At 32.4% G+C, this 7,835-nt stretch overlaps 1 non-coding gene across 1 annotated transcript; it reads right to left on the bottom strand.

Annotated features, from left to right (window-relative positions):
- Positions 1-407: 407 nt before the first annotated feature.
- Positions 408-512, bottom strand: LOC126025339 (U6 spliceosomal RNA). Its single transcript, XR_007501350.1, has one exon. It is a non-coding gene; the product is annotated as a U6 spliceosomal RNA (small nuclear RNA).
- Between the last annotated feature and the right edge of the window lie 7,323 nt (positions 513-7,835).

The raw sequence follows: 7,835 nt of genomic DNA on the forward strand, positions 1-7,835 counted from the left end.
AACGTAACATTATATAAAAAGTAAGCAGCTTGAGTGATTTAAAAAATTCTGCAAGAATATATGGATTATATTATAATGATAATTTTAAATTGATTAATCTTATTATCTCAACTTCTTGAAAAATATTTTTTTTCATAATAATTATGCTTCTCTCCAAATTTAACCCTAAAGCTGTAATTTGGGAAAGGTAAAATAACAAAAATTAAGCAAATTAATTTAAAAGATGATTTGATTTTATTAACAAACTTTTAAATCAATAGCATTTCATTTTGCAAGAACCAGGACACTGGTGCAAGAAACCACAAAACATAAGCTTTTTATTTGTTCTTTTAGTCAGAAAGTAGACAGGACTAAATTATCTGGAAAAGGGGAGACATTTTCAGAATTGTCAATCTCTTTATGAAAATTAGCAGTGATATAATCTCTTTATAAATACTACCTTTTTCTTGCGAGGGTCCACGCTAATCTCTGTATCATTCCAATTTTAGTATATGTGCTGCCGAAGTGAGCACGAAATACTAACTTTTTCTAATCTTTAGATAGAATGCCAAATTTTCTAATCTTTACAAAGTTTTTCTAATTTTTGAGCAGATACTCTCCTTGGGTTCAGCAGAGATAGTAGAGCAGATAAAGGGCTTGCCTTGAATATGGTCAAACCAGATTTAAATCCTAGTACCACATATGGTCCCCTCAAAATGCCAGAGTATTCCCTGAATACAGCCAGGTTGTGGCCTGAAATCACAAAAAGAATTAAAATTTAAAGATTAAAAAAATCACAAAAAGAATTAAAATTTTTCAAAAATATATTTTCTTTTTTTGGATAGTTGAAGCAAGATAATTAAATTGAGGACTTAATCTTAAGTTTCACATAAGCAACTACATTTGAGAACCTTTGCCTAATTTATTTTTTCCCTTTCTCAATTTTACTGCAAAGTTTTAAAATGACACAGATAACAAACTCTTTCTGACACAAATAACACCGGTAAAAAAAAAAAAAAAAGAAAGAAAAAAGAAAAATGAGAGGGAGTGAATGCACATATAACCCCTTTTTCTTATTTTATTAAAAATGAAAGTAAACTATGACTATACAGGTATTGTTCTCCCAATTCCCAGTGTAAAATGTAAGACAATAAGAACTAGCCCTAGTCTTATATTTACTTATATTTATATATATTAAAATGTATACACACACACAATGCACACACAGCAATTCAAAATCAACTGCAGAGCATCTGTCTGTCCACTACCTACCTCCCCCATCTACACTGGGGGGGGTGTAATTTATATTATAAACTAGTATTTACTCAATAACTACTTAGGCAAATGTATGAAATGGTGTATTAAAGTCAAGGGACAGCTGGAGTGAATTGTCAGATATTTTCCATAATTTTAATATACTGATCATTTGGAATGTAACATTTGAAATAGTTTACATTTCATGATACTCTTTCAGAATAAGCATTGATAGCAAGTGTATTGATGATTTCATGCATGTGAATATTGAACCAGGAAAATAAATGAAAATGTGGAGTAGTCAACTGTGTGAAAAATATTTAACTTTATTTAGATATTAAACTGGCCCTCAAAAGAATTGAGAGTTGAACTCACAACGAACAGCATTCCAAGCCTTGGGCTGTTGAGAATTTAAATAACAATTTATATATATTATCCTTCCCCCTCAAAGCCAATGCAAGGAATGTAACATGTAGGTTTGTTCCTTAGTCAAAAATCTATAATAATCTCTAAAGTATATTTCAGAGTACTTCAGAACCTAGTAGGTTCTTAAACTGTGGATTGGGACCACATATGGGATCAAATAACGAAATGTGGAGGATTCCAAGAAATTGGCAGCAGTAAAAATTTCCTGAATGTCCAATGTTCAAAGGTTTATTCAAAATCAAATGTATAATGAGTATTCCGTGTTTTGGGCAGTGATCTCCTTTGTTACATTTCTTGGATTAAAATGGACCGAAATAAAAACTATTTAAGAAATTCTGCTGAAGAGTACCAGTTCAAGAAGGTAAGTCATTGCACACAAGTAAGCCAACTGGTCTGTAAGCCACCCTCTCAAAAAATAGTTGTTTTGTTTTTTGTTTTTTATGTTTTTTGTTTTGTATTCAAAGACAAACTACAGCTGCTACAATGCAGTAAACTTGGCATTATAAGAACCCAGCCTGCCATCTAGGAAACTGTCAATAAAGATTTTTCTCTACCTCTCATCTTGTTTCTTGATTGTTTCTTGATTGTTTGACTCTCTTCTGTAGCAGAAGAACCTATCTAAATTACACTGTGGAAAGTGTGTAAATTCTAAGCACATTTTATAATACAATTAATTCCAAATAGTCTGTTGACAAGATATCACAGAGCGTTTGTTATAATAGCTCAGCTTATACACCTATTACATAATAAGCAATATATAACCCATTAATAATTCTCGAAAGGCGTAGATATATGCAATAAACTTTAAAATTAAATGTTTTTAAAATTAATCTTTTCATATTAATATATACTAGCATTCCAGGGGGCTAAAGGTGGAGGTATGGGATGGATGCTAGAACAGAGGCTGAGGGAGGTCAAAACTAGTGGTGGGGATGACCCTAAATCACTATCACTATGTACCTTAAAATATAACTGTGAAAGACTTGTAATTCACATTGGTCTCAATAAAAATGATAAAAAAAATAGATGTGGGGTCCAGAGTGGTGGTGTAAGAGGTAGGGCATCTGCCTTGCAAGTGCTAGTCTAAAACTAACCGTGGTTTGATCCCCACAGCATCCCATATAGTCCCCCAAGTCAGAAACGATTTCTGAGAGCATATCCAGGAGTAAACCCTGAGCGTCAATAAAAAAAAATAGGTGTGTTTGATTTTAAAATAGACCTTCTTTGAATTACATGACACTAGAAAAATTCCAACAATTCTCTTCATCTATATTATCTCTAAAGCTAGAAGCTTTTTTGAACTTTACATCTTTTTCTAATGTTTCAGACACACAAATGAAAGCATTTTTAAAGATAAACATCCCAACTTCTATTTTTATTTTATTTTCTAATATCTTTTAGTGGCAGATTCAAGCAAAAATAATACAAAAACACAAAAATAGAAAAACTAAATCTATTTTTTTATATTTCCTCTTCTTACAGTTTTATGCCTACTATAATTATGAAAACAGATTTACAGGGAACATTTTGAGACTTGATTTAAAAGCATCTTTAACCTTGCAATAATGTTTCATTCTGTATTCACCAAGACATTTAAACGCCAATGTATGTAAATACATTTTAAGTTAAAATCTAAATTTTAAACCATTTTCTAATATTTAAAATAAGGTTGATTTTGTTTTCTTCTTTCTGTTTTCTAGAGTGAAAAAGGGTAAATGCACTTTTAATATATGACAGTTTCTTATTCTGTGGTGTTATTATATTACCCCTTCTCTACTTGGAATCTATTTTGCTAAAATGTAGTTTAATGAATAGATTTTATGAGAAGTCTATGATGATATGCCACTTCCTTGGAAAATTGTCATTCTCAAGTTATGGACAAATCAATTAGATTCAAATATAAGTTCTACTTTTACATAGTGACTGCTAGGGAAACCAAAAAAAATGGGACAAAAATATTGAGTATTATTTACCCGTGTTTCCATAGACAATCAGAAATTACTTCGAAAGCTATAAAAAAAAGTAGAAATAAAAATACAAGCAACCCAAGTGAGAAATTGTCTAGCTCTTAAATCTTTTAGAGATGTTCTCTCAAACAAAAGTCACATAAAGTGCTCACAGTCAGAGATTACCTCAGGTTTGAATTCTTTTGAGACTGATAAAAAATGTCCACCTCTTCACAAAATCAAAACTGCCAAGCCAGTGTAACACTTAACTGGCAGGAAGTGCAATAAATGAGGGACAAAATCTCACAGGGGGGTTGCTAATGGCCGGATACTGAGCTTCACAGCTGAATTCAGTCCAACTTTGTAATGGCTAAATATTATTAGCATCAAAATTCCTGTGTAAAAGTTTGTGCATCATGAGTTATTGGCTTATGGCTCTCCCCTGAGGGAGGCAAAATAAAGGCAATACAGCACTCCTCAGCTCTGTGGTCTTTTTGAGGCAAGTCGCAAACACATGAGGTAACGTTTTTTCTTCATGGATTAATCACAGTTATCCAGTGTGTCCTATCACTGCTTTTTATTCAAAATGGAATGCAGTACCTGTAGGTTAGTTGTTTTAGGTCAAATTCCAATAGTTAAAACTTTTGTCTTGACCTCAGAGCAACTTACTGACAACTGCTGGATGTACTACAAACAACAGAAATTTAGATTAAAGTGATGCATATTTCTAGTTAGTAGAGTTGCTTTGTCTTCCCCAACCCCAACTTAATTTTAACACAATGTAAACAAAATAGTTTATGTGTGCAAGGAGATATAACTACATCAATTTTGCTGAATCAAGTTTTCTACTAAAGCATACTATGTAAAGAAATGAATTTTGATCTTCTAAAAAGAAATATTTACCAATAGTTGCTGGTGGTGTCTTCCATCCTCAGCTCCAGTGGTAGTTTACTGATATGCACTCTATTTGGTCTTTTACATTTGGAAACAATTCAAGCGCAAGAAAATTTAAAAAATTGCAAGAAAATGGTACCATTTATTTTCCAGAAATGTTGACAAATGAGTTTGTAACAGAAAGTTTTCTTATGCTGGTGATGTGCAATTTTAGAAGGTATTTTTTTTTAAGTTGAGAAGAAGGAGCTTATAAACTGTGGTGCTTCAGACCTACTGCTGTGACTATAGAGGGCATGATTCTAGAGCTCATTCATGCAAGGCATTTATTCTACCACTTAAGGCATTACCAACAGTGTCCCTTCATTTGACGAGGGTTTAATTGGCTGCCTGGCTCTGAGCTTAGTGATCTTTCTTGGCAGTGTTCAGGGAATCATTTGGAGTACTGGGGATCAAACCTGAAGTTGCTTCATGCAAGGCCAGTGCCTTTCCTGCTGTACTGTCTCTCCAGGCTCCTAAGTTCCTTCCCAGCTTTTAATTTAATTTATTTTATTTTATTTTATTTAGTGCTTTTTGGGCCACATCTGTGACACTCAGGTATTACACCTGGCTCTATGCTCAGAAATCACTCCTGGATTGGGGAACCATATAGGACACTGGAGATCAAACCAGTCCATCCTAGGTCATCTGGTGCAAGGCAAATGGTCCTACTGCTGTGCCACTGCTGCGGCCCCTCTTTTCAGCTTTTTAGTAAAAACAAATCTTATCTCAATCATCATAAACTAAGGAAAATGTGGATAAATATTTATAAGAATATTTTATCAATTTGAAAGTATCAAGAAAAATTAATATGTGCATTTCTCAAGATGCAATTTTCTACATTGCTTCTTTCTCTTAGCATTTTATATGAGAAAAAATTGCAGTTAGGGATAAATTGTTCTATAAATCCAACAGTGGTATAGTTAGGAAAAAAAAACAATTTCTATTTTGGATTTTTCTTCATTCCTAATATTAACCCCACAAAAGCAATATGAATAACCGCCTATAATTTATCAAAAACTCAAATAAGCACTTTAACTATTCTTTATGGAAAAAAGAGGATATTAATCATTTAAAATTATATGAACGATCAGGCATTTGGGGAATATATAATAAGTTAAATTCTAAGACATCTAAATATTTTATAGTTTTCCTCTATATTTAAAATTTTAGCTAATGCAAACATTTCTGATAAGAAAATTTATAGTGTATTAAATGGAAATACTGACCTATATAATACATTAAAAATAAGTGTTAAAATCAGCATATTAAGCTTTATTTTGGGGTCTGAGACACACCCAGAGTTCACTAACGCTTTGTGCTCAAGGATTTCTCATGGTTGGCAGGACATATGGGTATCAAAAATTGTGCTCGGCTAAGCTTGTTTTTTTAATTTTTGTTTTTGTTTTTGTTTTTCAGAAGACCCTTATGATGCTCAGGGGTTACTCCTGGATAAGCGCTCAGAAATCGCCCCTGGCTTGGGGGGACCATATGGGACGCCCGGGGATCAAACCGTGGTCCTTCCTTGGCTAGGGCTTGCAAGGCAGACACCTTACCTCTAGCGCCACCTTGCCGGCCCCGTGGGTAAGCTTGTTCTTAAGTCAAATAACTTACTCCTTGTGCCAACTTTCTGGAACTGCTTACACTTTTTGTTAATATATATCCTGAGACTAAATGTTTCCTCTTATGTACCACCTAGGGGAATCTTGAAAAATATACAAGTTTCTCTCTCTTTTTTTTTAATCAAAAAACCCACTCTATTTCTTGTTTTGTAAATGAGAATTCCCTCTGGCCAAAATTAATAACCACAATTATATATCAGACCAATATCTTTTCCCTATTTTCTTAATTCATTCTTGAATTGCTTGAGAGATATGTCATTCTCATTCCCCAAAAAAACATATGCCTTAAAAGTAAACAGAAACACATTTTGTCTAAAGATCACTTGCTTTTGCTGGTGAATAACAATAAAATCATCTGTTATAATTCATCTTTGGAAAATGTTTCTTTATACAAAATTTTTCAGGTATTAAGAAAGAGGGTCTATGACTTAGAACATTTTGAACCAGATGAAATTAGTCTTTAATGAATATACCTTTAAAGTTATTTCTAGTCTAGATTTAGATGTCAAAAATAAATATAGTGAAATTTGCTGGAGAAGGACTGAAGCTCTGGGGTAGATAACATGGATCCAGATGGAAGAAAAAGATGAATGAAACCTTTGCTAGAAACTAGAAGCCCAATATAGAGGTTAAACAACCTACCTGGATGTAGAAATAATTTCAGTGTGTAGTTTACCAGCCAATGTAGAGCACCAATTGTGGAAAACAAGTTGAAATAATCTGTTCTATTTCCTGACTACGTACAATAATCAGATGACAATCAAGGAATATTTTGGAACTCTGTTCTATGGGCTCTCATTTTTCACTTATGTGATTCAATTGTCAGGAATTCTAATAAATACATGTTATATAAGCATTACGACAGAGTATTACATGTGGGAGATTTGACATAAGGATTTATTATCATTATTAATTGTAATATAATATAAAGGTTTGTCTAATTTTGCAGAAAACACATTTTGCAATATTTTTAATTGAGTTGATAAAAGAAAGGAAAGGAACATTGTATTTTGGTAAGTTTTTAATTCAAGAAATAGTAACTGGAAGATCATTTGGTGGCAAATTCAATCACTTTAAATGCTTATTGTTTGGTCTGGAATTACTTCACAATATAAAAAAAGAATAAAACAGGCTAGAATAAAAAAATAAGTATCTTGTTCTTCCTTAAAACTCCCTAGGTTGCCTAAAAGATAAACCAATCAAACAAGAGCTTAAAATCATTAAAAGCTTAAGATACATTTTTAATTCAACTTGAATATCATTAAAGAAAAATAGTTTTACATGATATAAATTTTGATCATATTTTGAAATTAGTTCAGAACTCAGAGAGAGAATAGATAAATTTGACACATAGCACTGTCAAGGCATATATTACTTACTGTGTATAAATAGCCCCACAGTGATAACTTTATAGATTCTTGATTTGGCTAAAACCAAACTCTTCTGTTCCCTTGGAATTTCTCCTTCCTCTGGGTCCCTGTCACCACCTATTCTATTGATATGTTTTACTCAATATTTAACTATCAATATTGCTCAAGACAAGCCGGATATGTATGGTTACAACTGTAAGAATTACTGAAAAAAATAAAACAAATAACTTGTTTTCATTTATTTCCATTGTGGGGAAAATTTTTATGGATTATGTCATTTGGATTTGTTGGTTCCTTATTCAATAATT

The sequence above is a fragment of the Suncus etruscus genome, chromosome 12 (assembly GCF_024139225.1).
Source record: "Suncus etruscus isolate mSunEtr1 chromosome 12, mSunEtr1.pri.cur, whole genome shotgun sequence".
Lineage (NCBI taxonomy): Eukaryota > Metazoa > Chordata > Mammalia > Eulipotyphla > Soricidae > Suncus > Suncus etruscus.